Source organism: Anolis carolinensis, chromosome 1 (genome assembly GCF_035594765.1).
Source record: "Anolis carolinensis isolate JA03-04 chromosome 1, rAnoCar3.1.pri, whole genome shotgun sequence".
NCBI classification, from domain to species: Eukaryota; Metazoa; Chordata; class Lepidosauria; order Squamata; family Dactyloidae; genus Anolis; species Anolis carolinensis.
In genome coordinates, this window is record NC_085841.1 from 2,306,229 (window position 1) to 2,330,409 (window position 24,181).

Genomic DNA, 24,181 nt, shown 5'->3' on the forward strand with positions numbered 1-24,181 from the left:
AAAAAGCCCAATGCAGTGGCTCTCAACCTGTGGGTCCCCGGATGTTTTGGACTTCAACTCCCAGAAATCCTAACAGCTGGTGAACTCGCTGGGATTTCTGGGAGTTGTAGGCCAAAACACCTGGGGACTCGAGGTTGAGAACCAGGGTTGTTGTGTGTTTTCCAGGCTCTCTGGCCATGTTCCAGAAGTATTCTCTCCTGACGTTTCGCCCACATCTATGGCAGGCATCCTCAGAGGTTGTGTGGTACATGACTGCATGGAGCGCCGTTACCTTCCCGCCGGAGCAGTACCTATTGATCTACTCACATTGGCCTGTTTTCGAACTGCTAGGTTGGCAGGAGCTGGGGCTAACTGTGGGAGCTCACTCTGCTCCCGGGATCTGAACCTGGGACCTTTTGTCTGCAAGTTCAGCAGCTCAGCATTTTAACACACTGTGCTACCAGTATGTATGGATATATTAAAGCAGAGCACCACGTAGTTAAAACACTTCATGAAACATTATACAAAATACACATAGGAAAATGTATTTCTATGACATATATTATATTACAGTAGAGTCTCATTTATCCAGCCTTCGTTTATCCAACATTCTGTATTAGCCAGTGCAGTCTGCCTTTTTAGTAGTCAGTGTTTTTGTAGTCAATCTTTTCAATACATTGAGATCTTTTGGTGCTAAATCCATAAATACAAAATACAGTAATTACTGTATATACTCGAGTATAAGCCTAGATTTTCAGCCCTTTTTTTAAGACTGAAAAAGCCCCCCTCGGCTTATACTCGGGTGAGGGTCCTGGTTGGCTTATATTTGGGTCAGCTTATACTCAAGAATATATGGTACATTTATTATTTTTCTCTATTATTATTGGTATTATTACATTTATTTTACTCTATTTTTATTATTATTAATAATATTAATTAATATTAATATTAATTTCATAGAATCATAGAATCATAGAATAGTAGAGTTGGAAGAGACCACATGGGCCATCTAGTCCAACCCCCTGCTAAGAAGCACTCTGATATTATTATTATTGCATTTATTATTTTACTCTATTATTACTTGTATTACTTTCCTGTATTTATTATTATTATTATTACATGTATTATTTTAGTCTATTATTATTAAAAGGATACATAAGCACATTTACATTGAAAAAGATGAGAATAATGATTTAATCAGAGTTGGACAGTCTTATCTTAAATTTGAGCTTTATGTAAATATTCAAAAACATTTAACTTACTGATCCCTCAATTAATGTAATTTTATTAGTATCTGTTTTTATTTCTGAAATTTACCACCCTCAGCTTATACTGGAGTCAATGTTTTCCCAGTTTTTTTTGTGGTAAAATTAGGTGCCTCAGCTTATATTCAGGTCGGCTTATACTTGAGTATATACGGTACTACATAACCTTACAGTGTATTGAACTGCTTTGTCTGTCGATTTCTGATAAAACAGGATGTTTTGGTGCTTAATTTGTAAAGTCATAATGTAATTTGACATTTAATAGGCTTTTCCTTAATCCCTCATTATCCAACATTTTCGCTTATCCAACATTCTGCCGGCCCGTTTATGTTGGATAAGTGAGACTCTACTGTACACAGAACATATATTAAAATGCATGGAACAAATATTAAAATATAGTAGAGTCTGTTATCCAACATCTGCTTATCCAACGTTCTGGATTATCCAACAAAGTTTGCCTCCCGACCCGATCCACAGCTGTTTCTCTAGACAGCAAGGATTGAACTTTTTATGGATTTAATTTCCAACAATGTTGCTACTGTACATTTTATGCAATTCTATCTTTATTTGTAGTGAATTTGTTAGTAGACAATGCATTTTTGTAGTTGATGTTTTCAATAAATCTGATATTTTGGTGCTTCTTGTTTACAGTTGGCCATGTTTTTACAACATATAACACTATAGGTTATTGGCGCTGTTCTGAGTAAATTGTTTTATATTCTAGTGGTTTTATTTTGTATTGTATGGTGTGTTTATTTTACGCATTGTTTTAGGCACCTTGTGCCTTATGTAACCACCCTGTAGAAATGGAGGCGGGGTACAAAAATAAAGTTATTATTATTATTGACACAAAGACATAGTATGACACAGCAAATGAGATATATATGCTGGATTTCGTGTCACAAAATCACAAGTCAAACACTTCCCAAGTGTCTAGGACTGTGTGATGTATTTTCGGATGATGCGTGCAGATCCCAGATCCCAAAGTGGAATTTGCTGCCTGGGAATCCAATGAAGCCTCCTTCTCTGGAGGTGTTTAAATCAAGGCTGGATGGCCATCTGTCAAGAGGGCTTCCTGCTTGGCAGAATGGGGTCAGACTAGATGACCTTTTGGGGTACCTTCAAACTTTAACAGATATAAACTGCCTGGGAATCGGATGAAGTCTCCTTCTCTGAAGGTTTTGAAACAGAAGCTGGGTGGCCATCTGCCCGGAAGACTTGGGATTGCCTGGCACAAGGGGGTCGGACTGGATGGCCTTTTGGACTTATCCCTAGATGTTTACAATCATAGGATCCTTGAATTGGGGGGAAAAAACCCAAGAGCCAGCCAGTCCAACCCCATTCTGCCATACAGGGACACATAATTAAAGCCCTCCCGACAGATGGCCCTCTAGCCACTGCTTTAAAACCCCAGATCTCTGTTAGTTAATACACTTCTATTACACTGTTTTAACACAATTAGTGTTCCTGGATTATAAATGTCATTTCCCAAATGATTCTATCATAAAAATATGGAAAAATTATTCTATACAAATCATCATTAATAATTACCGTATATACTCGAGTATAAGCCAACCCGAATATAAGCCGAGGCACCTAATTTTACCACAAAAAAAACTGGGAAAACATTGACTCCAGTATAAGCCGAAATACCAATAAAATTACATTAACTGAGGCCTCAGTAGGTTAAATGTTTTTGAATCTTTCCATCAAACTGTAATTTAAGATATGAGTGTCCAACTCTGATTAAATCATTATTTTCATCTTCTTCAATGTAAATGTGCTTATGTGTCCTTTTAATAATAATAGAGTGAAGTAATCAATGTAATAATAATAATAATAGTAAAATAATAAATGTAATAATAAATAGAGTAAAATAATACAGTAATAATAAAATGCATTTTTGTCATCAATGTTTTCAATACATCATGATGTTTTGGTGCTAAATTCGTAAATAAAGTAATTGCTACGTAGCATTACTTCATATTGAACTACTTTTTCTGTCAAATTTGTTGTATAACATGATGTTTTGGTACTTAATTTGTAAAATCATAACCTAATTTGATGCTTAATAGGCTTCTCTTTAATCTCTCCTTATTATCCAACATATTCGCTTATCCAACGTTCTGCCGGCCCATTTATGTTGGATAAGTGAGACTCTACTGTACTTGAGTATAAGCCAACCTGAATATAAGCCCACCAGGACCCGCACCCGAGTATAAGCCGAGGAGGGTTTTTTCAGTCCTAAAAAAGGGCTGAAAATCTAGGCTTATACTCGAGTATATACAGTAAATCCTTAAATTAATCTGTTAATGAACACACCCCTATAATAATATAATACTTATTACAATTATATTATAATAATATAATATTGATAATAGCATTATAATGGAATACAATATTATACTAATACAGTAGAGTCTCACTTCTCCAACACTCTCTTATCCAACGTTCTGGATTATCCAATGCATTTTTGAAGTCAATGTTTTCAATACATCATGATATTTTGGTGCTAAATTCGTAAATACAGTAATTACTACATAACATTACTGCGTATTGAACTACTTTTTCTGTCAAATTTGTTTTATAACATGATGTTTTGGTGCTTAATTTGTAAAATCATAACCTAATTTGATGTTTAATAGGCTTTTCCTTAATCTCTCCTTATTATCCAACATATTCGCTTATCCAACGTTCTGCCGGCCCGTTTATGTTGGATAAGTGAGACTCTACGGTAATACAATATAATAATAGTAATTATATATTAAATGTAATATTACTAATATTACCACCATATAATGATATAGTACAATATAATAATTTAATGCTTATATTGTGCTATGCCAATAATATATTGTATGTTCATTTGATTTGTAAGCCGCTCTGAGTCCCCTTTGGGGTGAAAACAGAAGGATATAAATGTAGTAAATAAATAAATAATAATAAATAATACTTTGAGAATAATGATTACATACAAATTATTATTATTACTTTTTTATATAATACTGTAGATAATTTTAGCTATGGTATAAACAGCTTTGAGGAGAGGATGGTACAAAATAAAAGTATCATCATCATCCATGAAAACTACACCTACAAATATGAAGGGTCAGCTGTATTGAAATGCCAGATTCAGATGTGTAGTAATGAAAACCCGAAAAAGCAACACATTATCAAAACATATTTAATAACTGAAGCATCAAAATTAAACCCAGAGCCATACAACTGTCATATAGGAGGAGAACAATATCCAAAAGGATCTTAAGTGATGAATTAAATCCCAGCTCTATCTGCCTTTCCAGTCTGTAATATTTCAACCCTTAACACATGTTTTTATTGAGAAAAAGACAAACCAATTTTATAACATATAATGTTAAAATGGTACAGGATGGTAGCTAAGGGAAGAGGAGACTGATAGGCCATTGCTTAGAGATATGATTTTACCTTTCTCAGGTGTGTCGGGTCTGTGAGAGTAGGTGTAAAACACACAGCAGTTTGAATGCTATGTTGTGTCCAAATTGCGTAGCAATCGATGGAGTAGTTTGGGAGGTATGAGGTACCTAACAGACGGACATTAAATTGTTATTTATATAGATAAAATGCTAAAATTGTATAGCTGACTGAGTGGCCACAACAAACTACAAAAATAAATCAGAAAAAGACCACACCGAGAAAACACTCCTATACAGTTACATAGTACACTAACAAATAAACAAACAGACCTGGGTCTAATTCTAAGAACTTCATACCTACATGATTTGCATCCCTTATTATTCTACTTCCTCCTTAGATAATCCTTTGTAAGTACACTTATGCTTTTGGCAACACGCTTCTAATTTATATATCTAACAACTGACATTTGCCCCTGTTGTTGTTGTTGTTGTTGTGAAAAAGTGATAAATAAGTCCAAATCTTTCTTGCTCAAAGATTTCTTTTTAATCAGCAGAGTAATTTTGTCCATCTCTGATCGTTTGTGGATTCTGACCAGTCATTTTTCTTGTGTGGGAGCTTTCCAAACTGTGTGCCGAAACACACTAGTGTGTTGGATATAGTACACAGGCATGCCGTATAAAAAAAGGTTCCCTGCCCACCTGCACTTGAAGAGACCCTCAAAGGGCATCCAATCCAACCCCCTTCAGCCAGGAAGCAGGCACAGTCAAAGCCCTCCCAACAGACAGCCATCGAACCTCAGCTCAAACTCCTTCAAAAGAGACTAGAGATTCCAAGGCAGTCTATACTTCACTGGGGTTTATACAATACAGGTTATATAAAAAACGTATCTATAATATAATAATAATTAAACTTTATTTATCTCCCGCCCTATCTTCCCGTGGGAACTCAGAGCGGTTCACAACAAATAGCGGCAATCATTCAATGCCATAAAGTTCAACCAAAAAAATAATGACATAAATGAAATAAAATATATTGAACAAGAATATAAAATAATAGTGAGATAATACACCAAATTAGACATCACATAGCTGAAATTACATCTTAAGCTCGGTCTTCTCACAAAAAAAAGCCATCTTCAACCTCAGCAACATGAAATGGACGAAGGATTTGGGGAAATCCAACCCCAAATAGGGAAACAAGTTGTCCAGGAACACCTGGCCGCTCTAAATGAATTCAAGTCCCCAGGGCCAGATCAACTACATCCAAGAGTACTGAAGGAACTAGCGGAAGTTATTTCAGAACCACTGGCAACCATCTTTGAGAGTTCTTGGAGAACGGGAGAAGTCCCAGCAGATTGGAGGAGGGCAAATGTGGTCCCTATCTTCAAGAAGGGAAAAAAGAACAATTACTGTCCGGTTAGCCTCATGTCGATACCAGGCAAGATTCTGGAAAAGATCATTAAGGAAGTGGTCTGCGAATACTTAGAAACAAATGCGGTCATGGCTAATAGTCAACATGGATTTACCAAAAACAAGTCATGCCAGACTAATCTGATCTCTTTTTTCGATAGAGTTACGAGTTGGGTCGATACAGGGAATGCCGTGGATGTAGCGTACCTGGATTTCAGTAAGGCCTTCGACAAAGTCCCCCACGACCTTCTGGCAAACAAACTAGTAAAATGTGGGCTAGACAAAACTACGGTTAGGTGGATCTGTAATTGGCTAAGCAAACGAACCCAAAGGGTGCTCACCAATGCGTCTTCATCTTTGATTTCCTGCTTCTTGGCAGGGGGTTGGACTGGATGGCCCATGAGGTCTCTTCCAACTCTACTATTCTATGATTCTAAGCATTTAGGACAACACTTAAAAATTAGGAGCTGTCAATAATTAAAACGTAACATTTAAAAAGCCAGAAGAAAACCATCTCAATATCTCTATTATTATATATATTGAAAATCTTATAAGGGTTGGTTTGCTAGTTAAACTGAATTACCATGTCACGAAAGGATGCATTTCTAAAAAGTGTGTACCCAACATGAAAAGTTTGGAAAGCTGTCTTTAAGAGTCTCTCTGGGGTTAAATACCACCGTTCTCTCAAATGTGAATTCTATATCTTGTATATAGATTTGAACTCTCAGATAAGCTCTTTTACAGTTTGTGTCAGTGGTTCTCAACCTTTGGATCCCCAGGTGTTTTGGCCTACAACTCCCAGAAATCCCAGCCAGTTTACCAGCTGTTTGGATTTCTAGGAGTTGAAGGCCAAAACATCTGGGGACCCACAGGTTGAGAACCACTGCTCTATGCGTTCCTAGGGTTTCTCCCCAGTTTTGGAGTCCTTTGATGCAAATGTAAATTTGCACTCTGAGTGAAACTCTTTCTACACTCTAGATAGATAGATAGATAGATAGATAGATAGATAGATAGATAGATAGATAGATAGATAGATATACACGGTTTCTCCCCAAAGTGAGTCCTTTGATGTGATTGTAGCCTTCCACTATGAAAGAAGGTCTGTTTACACTCCAGGCATTTATACAATTTCTCCCCAGTGTGACTCGTGTGATCTGAAGACCAGAACTATAAGACTAGTTCTGTCCACACTCCAGGCATTTATACAATTTCTCCCCAGTGTGAGTCCTTTGATGTCTATGAAGATTTGCATTGTGACTGAAGCTCATTCCACACTCCAGGCATGTATAGGGTTTCTCCCCAGTGTGCGTCCTTTGATGCGAATGTAGATTTGCACTCTGAGTGAAGCTCTTTCCACACTCCAGGCATGTATAGGGTTTCTCACCAAGGTGAGTCCTTTGATGTCTATGTAAATTTGCACTCCAAGTAAAGCTCTGTCCACATTCAAGGCACATGTAGGGTTTCTCCCCAGTGTGAATCCTTTGATGTGAATGTAAATTTGAACTATAAGGGAAGCTCATTCCACACTCCAGGCATGTATAGGGTTTCTCCCCAGTGTGAATCCTTTGATGTTTATGCAGATTTGCATGCTTAGTAAAGCTCTTTCCACACTCCAGGCATGTATAGGGTCTCTCCCCAGTGTGGCTCCATTGATGTGAACGTAGATTTGCACTCGTAGTGTAGCTCTGTCCACACTCCAAGCATGTATAGGGTTTCTCCCCAGTGTGGATCCTTTCATGAGAACGTAGATTTCCACTCTCAGTGAAGCTCTGTCCACATTCCAGGCATGTATAGGGTTTCTCACCACTGTGTGCCCTTTGATGTCTATGTAGACTTGAACTCCGAGTGAAGGTCTGTCCACATTTAAGGCACATGTAGGGTTTCTCTCCAGTGTGAATCCTTTGATGTGAATGTAAATTTGAACTACAAGGGAAGCTCTGTCCACATTCTTGGCAGGTATAGGGTTTCTCCCCAGTGTGAGTCCTTTGATGTGTATGTAGATTTGCACTCTTAGTAAAGCTCTTTCCACACTCCAGGCATGTATAGGGTTTCTCCTCAGTGTGAGTCCTTTGATGTGAACGTAGGCCTGAACTCTGAGCGAAGCTTTTTCCACACTCCAGGCATGTATAGGGTTTCTCTCCAGTGTGGGTTCTTTGATGTGAACGTAGATGCGCACTCTGAGCGAAGCTTTTTCCACACTCCAGGCATGTATAGGGTTTCTCCCCAGTGTGGGTCCTTTGATGCGAACGTAGACTCGAATGATTAGTGAAGCTCTGTCCACACTCCATGCATGTATAGGGTTTCTCCCCAGTGTGAGTCCTTTGATGTGAACGGAGATTTCCACTCTCCGTGAATCTCTCTCCACATTCCAGGCATGTATAGGGTTTCTCTCCAGTGTGAGTCCTTAGATGTCTATGTAGATTTGCACTCCGAGCAAAGCTCTGTCCACACTCCAGGCATGTATAGGGTTTCTCCCCAGTGTGAGACCTTTGATGTGAACGTAGAGGTCCACTCTCAGTGAAGCTCTGTCCACACTCCAGGCATATATAGGGTTTCTCCCCAGTGTGAGTCCTTTGGTGTGAATGTAAACTCCAGCTATGACTAAAGCTCTGTCCACACTCCAGGCATTGATAGGGTTTCTCCCCAGTGTGGGTCCTTCGATGTCGATGCAGACTTGAACTATCAGAAAATCTCTGTCCACACTCCAGGCATGCATAGGGTTTCTCCCCAGTGTGAGTCCTCTCATGTCGCTGCAGATGAGTCCTCCGAGTGAAAATCTTTCCACACACTAGGCATTCAGAAGCTTTCTCCATGTCAACAGTGAAATGGGTGTTGAATGTCAAGACAGATCCTTGATTCTCCATTTTCCTTTTTTACCTGTAAGTTACATCAAGAATTCAGCAAGATCATCAACTTGAGAGGACTTCTTATTCTTATGTTATTGGTTTACTTGTTGCACCCAAGAGGTGGCTCCATAGAATGTTCATTTCCCTGGTCAAAAAAGAAGCAAGAGATCAGTAATGAAAGCCACAAATTTTTACCTCCAAGATTTCCCCCCTTTCATGGGTCATATTGAAAATGAAAATACAGTCTTCCCTCACTTATCGCGGGGGTTATGTTCCAGTATCTCCTGCAATAAGTGAAAATCTGTGAAGTAGGGACGCTATATTTATTTTAATAAATATAGCATCCCTCCCTCCCTCTCGCTCTCTTTTAATGTACTGTACTGTATTCCTTCTTGTTCGCTGAGGCGATGAGGCGCAAGCGGGGCCTACCTGTGCTGCCTGCGGGCGCCTGAGGAGGACAGGCCAGGTCAGGCCGCATCCTCAGCCTGCGCCTTTTTGTGCCTGTGAGAAAGTGGGCCATATGAAAAACCCGCAAAACAGCGAATCCGCAAAAGCGAACCGCAAAGTAGCGGAGGAATACTGTACCAAGAAATGCAGATATTAGGGTCTTAAGCAGAAACAGATACTAGCAAAGGCAATAATTGATTCTTAATAAAGAAGTTAATTAATCCAGAAAGAAAGAAGAAAGGAGGGAGGAAGAAAAGAATGAATGATAGAAGGGGGAAAGGCCAACTCTTTCTACAGCAATACTGAAGCATCACATTGATTTCATTGGGTTGAACACAAATATGGCTAAAGGAATGGAAGGCAGGCAGGCAAGCAGAAAGGAACGGTTCTTTCAAAAATTGAAGGGTGTCAATCACTGGATAACGGGATTCCCTGAACTACTGGAATGTGTTAAATGCTGAGGGACCAAAGATTACTGGGATGCCTCCTATTCCACAATGGCTTCTCGAGCACCCTAAATTGGACACCTGTTGCCACCAAAAGTCCAGTCTTTTCCCAAAGGAACCCTACAGCCAACCATGACCCTGCCTCCCCACCCATCTAATTCAAACCCACATTGAGGCCTCTTGGGATATTGACAAAACAAGTTTTTCTTGAACAAAATCCACTTTGGGCCATTCACTCCTTCGGATGCAAAAACAAGCAGCTCCTTTCACAATGTCTTTTTTCCCCTGCCAACTTCTTTGACTTTTGCCCACTTCACCCTTTTCTTTCTTGTCCTTTGTCCAAGGGAAGATTTTCAGCATCTGAAGGTGAGCTAGAGAAACACAGGCTTTTCATACAGGGTCCTTCCTAGCAATGCATTTGCAGTGACTAGCGTAATAAATCCCGATCTGGAGAAGAACGGGCATCTACTCTGAGCAAACTGAGCCCACTGTGCTCGGCTACTGGTTGTTGATGGTTTATTTTATGAAAGCTTTTTTATTTATTGTAATGCAATGTATTTTATGGTGTTACTGTACATTTTAATTCTATTTTACTGGTCCCCATGTAAGCTGCCCGAGTCCCTTAGGGGAGATGGGGCAGGATATAAGAATAAAGTTGTTATTGTTATTATTATTATCCTCCTATAGAAGCCCCCTCACAAATGCCTTACTAAGCATAGGCAAAACTTTAAAAACTGTGGAGCCCTTTTTGGAAGGAAAAGTTTCCCATGGAACTTCAAGAAACCCTTCAACACAGGGGTCACATTGCATTTTAAAAATTGATAAATGGCAGACGGATGAAGCATGTTTGTGTGAACTGATTTTTAAATGATCAAATTCCTATGCACACTGCACATATCTTCTTTGTAGTCCAAAAAAAGAAAGTATTTAAAATATTTAGGATGAAGAACAATTTTAACCAGCATAAACTTAACGGTATTTCAGTTGAAGACCCCAGGGGCCGCCACCGCCGCCATCGCCATCATCATCATCATCATCTTCTTCTTCTTCTTCTTCTCTCTCTCTCTCTCTCTCTCTCTCACACACACACACACACACACACAAAACCACTGGACTAAATAACACCAAATTTGGCCACAAAAGACATAGTCATCCAATCTATGTCCTTCCATCAAAAAACCCTATAAAATTAGGTCCAAATTACAGAAAACCCCAAAACAAAAAATTACTAACCACGCATGTGCAGAGCACACGCCCTACCCAGGAACCTTGGTGACGTTAGGCAGGTGTGTGGGGCTTCAATGCCCATCTGTCTTCCCTTTCCCTGCCCCCTTTCCCCCACAGAAGAGAGCACCCATGGTGAGAGGAAGAGAGCCAGAGGCCTCGGAAGGCCTCCACAGCACAGGAAGGTGGTGGATGGCTGGTGAAAGAACGGAATGGAGCCCCCCAAATGGTTCTGAGACACACCACACACAACTTGATGTCTCAAAGGACCTCTCCCCACTCAGGGAGCACTGGATGGGAGGCAGAGGGGAGAATGGAGCCCAACCGGCTTCCCTCCAAACTTGAGGAGGGAGCAGGCGGGTGGGGTGGGGGGACAATGGAGCCAAATGTCTCTGTAAACAAGCCACACCCAACCCAGAGCAATGCAGGCTCAAGACCTCCTGTCGCCCTGGAGAGCAACAGACGGTATTTATACATGGCTCTCATGGCTCCTTTCAACCTTCTCTTATGGAGCCCCCAGATGGCATAGTGGACTAAGTGACTTGAAAGTTGCTGACCTGAAAGCTGCCAGGTTCGAATCTCACCCGGGGAGAGAGCGGATGAGCTCCCTCTATCAGCTCCAGCTCCATGCTGGAGGAAAAACAAGGAAAAACAAAAGAAGAATACAATATTTTAAATGAACAATTTTAATCAGTATAAACTTAACAGTATTTCAGTGGAAGACCCCAGGGGCCACCCAGCCTTTGCAATAATAATAATAATAATAATAATAATTAATAATAATAATAATAATAATAGGAGCAACCCCAACAGATGGCCATTCAGCAACCAGCAATTGGAATGATGATGATGATGATGACAGGATCAACCCCAGGGCCACAATACAACCTGATTCTGCCATGCAGGCAAAGTACAGTCAAAGCGGGAGCAGGGAGGACTTGCAGGCCATGGCGTCGGCTGCGGCGGGGAGGCCCCATAAGCCATGCTGGGGGCAGTGGGGCTTCACAGGCCGCATGCTTCGTAGGCAGGGGGAGTGGGGGGTCTGCAAAGCCCAGTTTGAGAACTGCTGTTTTGGAATGCCCAGGAGTTGTGTTTCAGAGAAGGCTAAAGACCTTGTGAAACCACAATTCCCATGGAGCCACGGAAGTTAATGTGGTATCAAACACAGTCCTTCTACAGGAAGCCAGGGCAAACAGTGGCCCTCTAGGTGTTTTGGACTTCCAATTTCCACAATTCCTAATGGCCAGTAGGCTGTCAGAAATTCGAAATACAAAACACCTGGAGAGAGAGCCAAAGTTTGGCCATGCCTGTTCTACAGGCCAGATACCACTTCAGTTCAACAAGCTTTCAGCTTTTAACAGCTGGCAGCTTGGCTAGAAATATATATTTTAACAAGGCACATTTTTAATAATGTTGGTGGACACGAAAAAGAGATTTAAAGACAGGCTCAGAGCTAATATAATTATGCTAGGCTATGGTTTCAGTTGTTAGACTGAATAACCAGCAACCTCTGCTCTGTCAGGAAAAACAGAGATTTGCTAGTGCATAAAAACAGCAGAACTTTAGAAGTGTTTTTATTCAGTGCCCAAAAAAGTACTCTCCCATAAAACAACTTGTTTCATATCATGCACTCAAGACCCAAAAATTAAGTAGACTTTGATGGAAATATTTGGCTTACTCACAACTTTCATGTGATCAGCATACACCGGTACAAAAGCTTATTAGTCCATTTTCAAATATCTTTGAGGTGGTTCCCTGTGTCAGCTGGCCAGGGCATCTCTCCTGTAACAAAAACAGTTATCAACAGGTCACATAATCAAAAGGGGGGGGGGGGGGAGAGAGAGAGAGAGAGAGAGAGAGAGAGAGGCTGGTCTGAAGCCCCTTTTATAACTTCTCAGAAAACCATAGGGTAAAGGAAGCCGCACACCAGAACATCCATACAGGAAACTCTAAGCAACAAGTTCATGGACAAACAGATTGCTAGAGAAAACCTGATGAAGGTTGCCATTTCCAACATACTGGGACCGCATTCCATCTGGAAATTTATATCCTCTTGTGAAAGAAAGACCATGTGGATCCAGAATAAAATGGTCATTTGGGACCATCAAGACACAACACTTGGAATAGAGTGAGACCCATGGGCCACGAGGGATTGTAGTCGAGCAGGAGTCTCCCCTCCACCATTCCCAGGAGGAGAAAACAAAGAACATAGGACGAGGTTTCATGAGAGGAAGAAGGAAGGGATGGAGGGAGATGGTCTTAGAGATCTTCAGCAGATCAAGGAGATCTAGAGAAAAATACTTTCAATCTGGGATTGTAGGGATGTATCTACAGTAATCAAAGGAGTAAGAACTAAAATTATTATTATTAAATCCGGACCTGCGGAAGGAAGGAAGGAAGGAAGGAAGAAAGGAAGGAAGGCAGGCAGGCAGGCAGGCAGGCAGGCAGGCAGGCAGGCATCCTTCTCATGGATGCTGCCTCAAAATGCCTGACTGAGCATGGAGATAATAATAATATTATCAGATTCAGCTTCTGGTCAATATGGTAGCAAGATGTGATACTGTCTAGCTCTACTACTCTGGTATCAGTAAAGGTCTGTGTCTTCAAGACAAGGAGCTTTTCTAGATTATTCCTAATAGCAAGCAGAAGTACAATTTCTCTTCAAAATCTCAGCAAGGCAGCTGCCTGGAGAAAAGCTGTGATTTCAGTAGAAAAGGAGAGGCACATATAAATCTCCCCCAATGGACCCATTTTCCCACATCATTTGGTCTTTGGAGTTTTAAGGAGATGAGAGCAATCAAGCAATTAAGCAACAAAGGAGAAAGACTAGAGGACAGATGCAGAACTGATTACACTATCTCAGTAAAAAGAAATGGAAAACAACTAAGTTGTTCAATAAACATTGCTGAAATAGGATATTGTGGATCTAAAACTGTAAAAAAAATATAAAATCTGAAACAGGAGGGAAAAAATAAAAGATTGTTTGCAGGTACAGTAGAGTCTCACTTATCCAACATAAACGGGCCGGTAGAACGTTGGATAAACGAATATGTTGGATAATAAGAAGGGATTAAGGAAAAGCCTATTAAACATCAAATTAGGTTATGATTTTACAAATTAAGCACCAAAACATGTTATACAACAAATTTGACAAAAAAGTAGATCAATACACAGTAATGCTATGTAGTAATTACTTTATTTACGAATTTAGCACCAAAATATCATGATGTATTGAAAACATTGACTACAAAAATGCGTTGGATAATCCAGAACGTTGGATAAGTGAGACTCTACTGTATTTTCCAACTCTCTTTGAGCCTTCCATTTACAGTAGAGTCTCACGTATCCAAGACTCGGTTATCCAAGGTTGTGGATTATCCAAGGCATTTTTGTAGTCAATGTTTTCAATATATCGTGATATTTTGGTGCTAAATTCATAAATACAGTAATTACAACATAACATTACTGCGTATTGAACTACTTTTTCTGTCAAATTTGTTGTATAACATATTTTGGTGCTTAATTTGTAAAATCATAATCTAATTTGATGTTTAATAGGCTTTTCCTTAATCCCTTCTTATTATCCAAGATATTCGCTTATCCAAGGTTCTGCTGGCTTGTTTAGCTTGGATAAGTGAGACTCTACTGTATTTAATTGCATACTAATTACTTAATTGCCTCTAAGATGTAAATTCCTTTTAAAATAGTCTGGTTATAAGAAGAACTCTCCTTTGCTTCCCCCCTGTTTTGGTTTTGTTTATTGAACTATTATTATTACCAAATTGAATTGTTTTGGGAAATTGCTTGGTCTACTAGGCAAAGTGACTTCAGATCAGTTGACCTTGAACAGCAAAGATTACAAGTACCCTTAGAATAGAAACAAGTCCTTGCTAATATCAACATTTTCCTTTTACTTCTCAAGGTTGATGTGGAGGGAGGAACTTTATTTGTGTTCTGCGCCTCACTCTGGACTGCCTTTCATAAATTTGACAAACAGCAGCATCTGGTGGCCAATCTGATTCAATTCAGAAATTCCTTTCTAATGTGAACAAGGGAGACATCTGCCAAATAATTCTGACAATAATTCTGAGAAAAAGAAAATAAAGCAACACATATCATGCACTCAAGAGACAAAAATTAAGTAGACTTTGATGGAAATAACATATTTGGTTTACTCACAACTTTCATGTGATCAGCTGGTTATTAGCCAGCAGCTAATATGGAGATTTCATCTGAACATTAGGAAGAACTTCCTCGCTGTGAGAGCTATTCAGCAGTGGAACTCTCTGCCCTGGAGTGTGGTGGAGGTTCCTTCTTTGGAGGCTTTTAAGCAGAGGCTGGATGGCCATCTGTCGGGGGTGCTTTGAATGCGATTTCCTGCTTCTTTGCAGAATGGGGTTGGACTGGATGGCCCATGAGGTCTTTTCCAACTCTATGATTCTATGAAAGAAGAAAGACAGATAGACAGGCTGGGTATCCAAAAGCCAACCTTCTCCACCTGGGAGACTGAGAGAGTGGCACCTTGGCTTTATTTTGACTTTCTAATTAATCTTTATGAAGTTTTCAAGGTTGAATCCAGCAAATTAAAAGGAAAATAATGTGAACAAGTGCAAACATAGAAAAACGAACAATATTGAAACAATAATTCCATATATTGTTCAAGGATGTATGGCTATGTTCCAGCAGCATTCTCTCCTAACATTTTGCCTGCATCTGTGGCTGGCATCTTTAAGACCCAATTAACAAAATTAGTTTGTAAGCCGCCTTGAGTCCCCCTTTGGGGGTGAGAAGGGCGAGCTATAGGTACAGAAAATAAATAAATAAAATAGTAAAATCAGCAGAAAAACAAACATTTTGATGAAGGACTCCTCAATTAATCTTAACATACACAAACATCTATGCAAATTGGAAGCCCTCCCTCCTAGGCTTTATGGGCTCCCAAAAATCCATAAGGACTCTACTCAGACACATTTTGAGCACCATTGGGTCCCCCGCATACAATTTGGCAAAATTTCTGGTCGTACAACTAGAAACCCATATTGGGCTCACTACACACTACATTAAGGATTCAGCCCACTTCATAGAAAAAATCAGCAATCTCAAACTTAATGCCAATGCCAAACTGATTATCTTTGATGTGGTGTCTTTATTCACCAAGGTCCCCATAGCAGACACCATAGAACTCATTAACCGGAATTTCCCAAGTGACATTGCCTCACTACAATCTACTTTCAATGGGACAATGAATTCTATGAACAGAAAGATCGGGTAGTCACGGGGAGCCCTCTTAGCCCGGTCATTGCTAATTTTTACATGGAGTAGTTTAACACACAAACTCTGGAAACAGCACCAAAAAAGCCCATTATATTGTTCCAATGTATGGATGACACTTTCACCATTTAGAGCCATGTAGGAGAAGAATAACTAAACAAGTTCCTGGACCACATCAACAACATCCCTCCAAACATCCAGTTTACCATGGAAAAAGAAAACTAAGAAAACTACAATTTTTAGGTGGCCTAGTCATCCACAAATCAAATTAACAAAACCCACACACATAGATAGATATCAAGCAACAAAAAATGGAAAGGGAATAAAGACCAGGCTAATTCAAGTTGGCTAACATTTGCTTTAAACATACAATGGTTCTTTCCTCCCAAGGTGGACATTATTCCACAGATAAATCATACACTCCACTTGTTTGACCACCATCAGATCATCTGAAGACACCAGCCACAGATGCAGGTGAAACAGAAACAGGAAAAAATGCTGCTAGAACACGTTGGCCATACAACGTGGAAACGGCACAACACTCCAGTGATTCTGGCTGTCAAAGCCTTGACAATACAATAATAATAATAATTTTATTTCTTACCTGTCTCTCCTTGTATCTCAAGGCAGGATAAGCATAATAAAACACATAAACAATATATAAATTACACACACACACACACACACACATATATATATTGTGGGTTTTTTATAATACATTAGAGTCTCACTTATCCAAGCTAAACGGGCCGGCAGAAGCTTGGATAAGCGAATATCTTGGATAATAAGGAGGGATTAAGGAAAAGCCTATTAAACATCAAATCAGGTTATGATTTTACAAATTAAGGCTTGGATAAGTGAGGCTTGGATAAGTGAGACTCTACTGTATGAGTTATATGACATATAAATATATACACACATATACACACATACATACACACACACACACACGTACACACATACATGTATATAAATCAAGCATATTAAAACGTGTTTCTATAAAATACATATTATGCTTCTGTTCCATTATTCGGGCAAAGGCCAAAACGAGGTGAAGACAGAGAAACATAGTCCATTTTATTGAGGGGGGGGGGGGTTGAAGGAGGACCATTTCCCCATTTCCTGTTGTTCCCTCCCACTGATGTACACAGATCAGAGACTGAACACAAGACACACACTCAAAAGTGGATGGGAAGCTGAATGCAGCCACTGCAAGAAAACTAAAAAAAGGCCTGGATCTCTCTCTCTAGGTCTGGCCTCCAAATAGCTTGGCCCTAGACTTTCTACGACTTTAAAGGTCATAACCAGCACTTTGAATTGTGCTCAGAAACAGATTGGCAGCCACTGGAGCTGCAGCAACAGGAGGGTTCCCTGCTCCCTGCATCCAGCCCCAGTGAGCAACCTGGTTGCAGCTCTTATAGCGCGTCACAGTCAGCCAGGCGGGATGTAACTAAGGCATGTACCACTGTGGCCAGCTCTGACTTATAATAATAATAATTTTATTTTTGTACCCCGCCTCCATCTCCCCAAAGGGACTCAGGGCTGCTTACATAAGGCACAAGGCACCTAAAACAATGCATAAAATAAACACAGTACTGTGCAATACAAAATAAAACCACGAGTATATAAAACAACAATTTGAACTCAGCACAGCACCAATAACCTATAGTATCTGTCGTAGAAACATGGCCAGCTGTAAGCAAGAAGGAAAGGGATGGTGCAAGTTGTAGCTAAGGAACAAGGGAATGCGATAAAAGTGCTGTGCTGTACCATAATTGCAGACCATTGGGCTAGACATTCTCAAGGTACAGGCGCAGTTGGTGCACAAGTTTTAATTGTGCAAAGCCCCTCCCAGCCACCACCGACACCTGGGCTTCCAGATTCAGCACTGAGTCCAGAAGGACCCCAAACAACGGACCTGTGTCTTCAGGGGGGAGTATTACCCCATCCAGCACAGGCTGGATCCCTATTCCCTGATTGCTCTGCCTTGCAACTGACCAGTTGGAACTCCTAGTCAGTTGGGAGTACCTCTGTTTTGCCTGGATTAAGTTTCAAATTGTTTGCCCTCATCCAATCCATGACCGATGGCAGGCACTGGTTTAGGGTCAGGACAGCTTCCTTGGCTTCAGGTAGAACGCAGTAGTAGACCTGGGTGTCACCTGCATTCAGGTGGCACCAAACTCCAAAACCTCTCCCAGCAGTTTCATAAATATGTTAAACAGCATTGAGGACAAAACAGAATCCTGTAAGACAGGGCCTCCCAGTCCCATCCCAGCGAGACGATCCAGAAGGATACCATGGTCAATGGGATCAAAAGCTGCTGAGAAGTCCAGGAGATCCAACAGTGACACCCTTTCCTGTCCTGATCTCTACACAGGTCATCCATCAAGGTGACCAAAGCTGCCTCTGTTTCATAGCCAGGTCTGAAACCAGACTGAAATGGAGCTGTCTTCAACGATACAATAGACTTATGTGTAGAACTATTTAACATGGCTCCTTAACTTACATATTATTGCCTGTCATGTTCCCCACCTTTCCCTTCCTTCCCTCATCTTTTACAGTTTGAGTTACTTTTTTCTTTCTTTTTTTGAAAACAAAATAAAACTTATTTGCTACAAGAAATAACTGAATTTCTTACTCGCCTCTCCTTGTGTCTTGAGGTGGGTTACAGCATAATTAAAACACATGATTTATTTATTTACAGTAGAGTCTCACTTATCCAACACTCGCTTATCCAACTTTCTGGATTATCCAACGCATTTTTGTAGTAAATGTTTTCAATACATCGTGATATCTTGGTGCTAAATTCGTAAATGCAGTAATTACTACATAGCATTACTGCGTATTGAACTACTTTTTCTGTCAAATTTGTTGTATAACATGATGTTTTGGTGCTTAATTTGTAAAATCATAACCTAATTTGATGTTTAATAGGCTTTTCCTTAATCTCTCCTTATTATCCAACATATTCGCTTATCCAACATTCTGCCGGCCCGTTTATGTTGGATAAGTGGGACTCTACTGTACTTCATTTATATCCTGCCTTTCTCACCCCGCGGGGGACTCAAGGTGGCTTACAGACACCAGCAATTATACACATTATAAATATTTAATTAATAATTGGCTAACTGCAACATTCACAATTGCATCAAACAGACAATGGTTCTTTCAGACAAGGGTTCTTTTACTAGATCCCTTGGATATAGGTAATTATCACTCAGTCTCTAATCTCCTCTTTTTGGGCAAGGTTCTGGAGTGGGTGGTGGCCCTACAACTCCAGGGATATTTGGATGAAACAGATTATTTGGATCCATTCCAGTCTGGTTTCAGGCCCGGCCATGGAACAGAGACAGCTTTGGTCACCTTAGTAGATTTATTTTATTTCTTGTGTCAGAAGCGAACTGAGGGTACAAGTTGTAATGCGTTTGAGAACACAACGTTTTAAAAAAACCTTGGCATTATATTAAATGAACCTTGATTAGTAGCTGGCCACTTGGTGTTGCTATAAGAAGGTCCTCCAAGCCAATGATCTACGTAGAGAACTTGACAGGGGGAATGTGCCCCTGTTGGTTCTCTTGGATGGCTCAGTGGCCTTCGATACCATCAACCATGGCATCCTTCTGGGTTACCTGGCTGGGATGGGACTTGGAGGCACTGTTCGGCAGTGGCTGCACTCCTTCCTAGAAGGTCATACCCAGATGGTGGTGCTGGGGGATGCCTGCAGGGTTCAGTTCTGTCCCCCATGTTGTTTATCATCTACATGTGAGCCGCCCCGAGTCCCTTCGGGAGATGGAGACGAGATACAAAAATAAAGTTATTCGTATTATTATTATTACATGAAGCTGTTGGGAGAGATAGTCCGTTTTGGGGTTCGGTGCCATCTGTACGCAGATGACAACCAACTCTATTACTCACTTCCACCAGAAGCCAAGGAAGCAGCCCAGACTCTGAACCTGTCAGCTGTTCTGGACTGGAATAGGACAAACTGTAATTGAATCCAGACAAGACAGTCAGTCAGAAGGCAGGTCAGGGCATAGGGTGGCAACCTGTGCTGGATAGGGGTCACACTCTCCTTGAAGACACATTTCCCCAATCTGGGTGTCACCCTGGACTCATTGCTAAGCCCAGAGACCCAGATGTCGGTGGTGGCCAGGAGGGCCTTTGTACAATTAAAACTTGTGTGCCAGCTGCAAATGTACATTGAGAAGCCAGACTTGGCCATGGTGGTCCATGCCTTGGTTAGATCCCATTTAGACTACTGTAATGGGCTCTACATGGAGCTGCCCCTGAAGAGTGTCGGGAAACTTCAATTAGTCCAGAGGTCTGCAGCCAGGTTATTAACAGGAGCTGGACCCAGGGAGCATACTACTTCTCTGCTAAAGCACCTGTACTGGCTGTCAGTTCCTTTCCGGGCCTGATTCAAGGTGCTGGTTTTGACCTTTAAAGCCTTAAGCCAGTGGTTCTCACCCTGTGGGTCCCAGGTGTTTTGGCCTACAACTCCCAGAAATCCCAGCCACTTTGCCAACGGTTAGGATTTCTAAAAGTTGAAGGCCAAAACATCTGGGGATCCACAGGTTGAGAACCATTGCACTAAACAATTAAGGTCCCACTTACCTATCTGACCCTAACTGCATCTCCTCATACCAACCTTCCCAAATATTAAGATCTTCTAACATGGCCCTCCTCTTATTGCTACCACCATCACAAATGTGGTTGTGGCAACAAGAGAGAGGGCCTTCTCAGTGGCCTTCTTGGGGAGGGAGTTCCAAAACAGCCCCTTCCCTGACATCTTTTTAAAAGCAGCTAAAGACCTTCCTGTTTGCACTAGTTTTTGATTAAGACACTTAGCTGTAATGACAGGAAGGCTAACTTTTATTGAGTTGCACTAAATTTATCATCTGTCTTGCTGAGTTGCCTGCAATAACTGTGTTAAACTATTTTGAATACGTTTCTTATTGTAGATTTGTTTTTATAGGTTACTGTTTTACATATGTATATGGTTTTGTATTACCTTTTTCATAATGTGAGCCGCTTTGGGTTGCGTTTAGGGAGAAAAGCGGGATACAAATAGATTGATTTGATCTAATTCTTTCTCCCACCCTGGGCATTATTCCACAGATAGAGAAACCCCACTTGCCTCATTCCCAACAGACCTCACAACCTTTGAGGATGTTTGCCACAGATGCAGGCGAAATGTCAGGAGAAAATGCTACCGGAACATGGCCAGGCAGCCTGCAAAACTCACAGCAACTCAGTGCTTCTGGCCAGGAAAGCCTTTGACAACAACATTATAATAATTTCACAGATATATGTATTAATAAAAGATGCATATTGAAACATATTTCTATAAAATACTATTAAAATACACAGAACAGAGATGAAAACACAAGACACGGGAGTTTAGAATCCGTGCTCAAAACTAGATGGGAAGCTGAATGAATACAGCCTCTGTAGGAAGACTCCAGAAGGGCCTGGGTCTCTCTCTTAGATCTGGCCTCCAAATAGCTTGGACCTAGACTATCTACGACTATCTCCTGTTTGTGCTAGCTTTTGACTTAGACACTTAGTTGTAATGACAAACGCTAACTTTTATTGAGTTGAGCTAAAATCACCATCTATCTTGTTGAGTTGCCTGCAATAACTGTATTAGATAAATTATTTCAAATATGTTTCTTATTGTAAATTTGTTTGTATAGGTTATTGTTTTACATATGTATAATACATTGTACTGTATTATACATAATGTTATGAGCTGCATTGGGTTCTGTATAGGGAGAAAAGTGGGATACAAATAAAGATTGATTTTATTTATTTCTCCCACCCTGGGCATTATTCCACAGATACAGTAGTCTCACTTATCCAACATAAACGGGCCGGCAGAAGGTTGGATAAGCAAATATGTTGAATAACAAGGAGTGATTAAGGAGAAGCCTATTAAACACCAAATTAGGTTATGATTTTACAAATTAAGCACCAAAACATCATGTTATACAACAAATTTGACAGAAAAAGCAGTTCAATACGCAGTAATGTTATGTTGTAATTACTGTATTTACAAATTTAGCACCAAAATATCACGATTTATTGAAAACATTGACTACAAAAATGGCTTGGATAATCCAGAACATTGGATAAGCGAATGTTGGATAAGTGAGACTCTACTGTATATAAACCCCACTTGCCTCATTTCCAACAGGCCTCACAATGTGTTGTCAAAGGCTTCCATGGCCAGAATCACAGGGTCGTTGTGTTATTTCTGGGCTGTATGGCCATGTTTCAGAAGCATTCTCTCCTGACGTTTCGCCCACATCTATGGCAGGCATCCTTAGAGGTTGTGAGGTATATTGGAAACTAGGCAAGTGAGGTTTATATACCTCTGGAAGGTCCAGACTGGAAGATAGAACTCTTGTCTGTTGGGAGACCTCAGCACCTCTGAGGATGCCTGCTACAGATGCAGGCAAAATGTCAGGAGAGAATGCTACCAGAACATGGCCAGACAGCACAGAAAATAGATTCTGTCCAGGAATGCCTTCGACAACATCATTATAATATTTCCATAGATATACAGTAGAGTCTCGCTTATCCAACGTAAATGGGCCGGCAGAACGTTGGATAAGCGAGTATGTTGGATAATGAGAGATTAAGGAAAAGCCTATTAAACATCAAATTAGGTTATGATTTTACAAATTAGGCACCAAAACATTATGCTATACAACAAATTTGACAGAAAAAGTAGTTCAATAGGCAGTAATGTTATGTAGTAATTACTGTATTTACGAATTTAGCACCAAAATATCACGATGTATTGAAAACATTGACTACAAAAATGCATTGGCTAATCCAGAATGTTGGATAAGTGAGACTCTACTGTATATTGGAAACTAGGCAAGTGGGGTTTATATACCCCTGGAAGGTCCAGATTGGAAGATAGAACTCTTGTCTGTTGGGAGACCTCAGCACCTCTGAGGATGCCTGCCACAGATGCATGCCAAATGTCAGGAGAGAATGCTACCAGAACATGGCCAGACAGCACAGAAAATAGATTCTGTCCAGGAATGCTTTCGACAATATCATTATAATATTTCCATAGATATACATATTAAAATGTATATATATAAAATACATATTAAAATAACACAGAACAGAGATGAAAACACAAGACACAGAATCCGTGCTCAAACTGGGTGGGAAGCTGAATGAATGCAGCCTGTGCAAGAAGGGCCTGGGTCTCTCTCTCGAGGCCTGGCCTTCAGGGAGGAAATCCCTCAGGAAAGAGTGCGGCTGCGGCTGAGGGAAAGAAAGGCCTCTCCCCCTTCCTGCCTTCCCTGGATGCCTTTGGGTCTCCTGGTCCAGGCCTGCCTGCAGCACTAAGGAATTCCTGGCCCATCTCGGCCTGTCCTTGTCGAGTTGGAAGAGACCCAAATGGGTCCCGGAGGGAAACCGGAGCAAGAGGAAAGAGAGAATGAGAGAGACTCCATTCCAAAGCCTCACCTCCTTCTTCTTCCTTCCTCACAGAAATGCAGGCGGCGGCCAAGGGGGCGTGGCCTGAGTGACGTCGCGTTTCTCTGACGCAAAGGGGGCGGGGCCACAGGGTTTGCCACAGAGAAGAGGCCTGCCGGGCAAAAGGGGGCTGGACTGGATGGCCTTTCGGGGTCCCTCCCACTTTGGGATCGTCTCCTTCTAAAGCACGCATGCGCACACTTTTTTTGGCTTTGGGCCCAGGAGAGAGCAAGCCAGGGCCCGGGCCACCCTCGGGTTTTCTTCCCGGCATCAAGATGGAGCTGCTCACCAGATCCTTACGCGGAGAGGAAGGCGAGACGCACGGTTCTGGGAAATGGCATTCATAACCTTTCAGTGGGTTAAACCCTTGTGCCGGCAGGACTGCTGACCTGAAGGTTGCG

General features: G+C 40.9%; 1 long non-coding RNA gene across 5 annotated transcripts; it reads right to left on the reverse strand.

Annotated features, from left to right (window-relative positions):
* Positions 1-4,412: 4,412 nt before the first annotated feature.
* Positions 4,413-23,840, reverse strand: LOC103281303 (zinc finger protein 420). Of its 5 annotated transcripts, none has more exons than XR_010002277.1 (4): positions 23,772-23,840; positions 15,189-15,449; positions 12,692-12,791; positions 4,413-9,037 (listed from the first exon to the last, which is right to left on the reverse strand). It is a non-coding gene; the product is annotated as a zinc finger protein 420 (long non-coding RNA). The 5 variants fall into 5 exon arrangements; XR_001731001.2 differs by lacking the exon at positions 23,772-23,840 and adding an exon at positions 11,567-11,639 and having other exon boundaries at positions 4,413-8,923; positions 15,189-23,738; XR_010002278.1 differs by lacking the exon at positions 23,772-23,840 and adding an exon at positions 16,885-23,737.
* Positions 23,841-24,181: the final 341 nt, after the last annotated feature.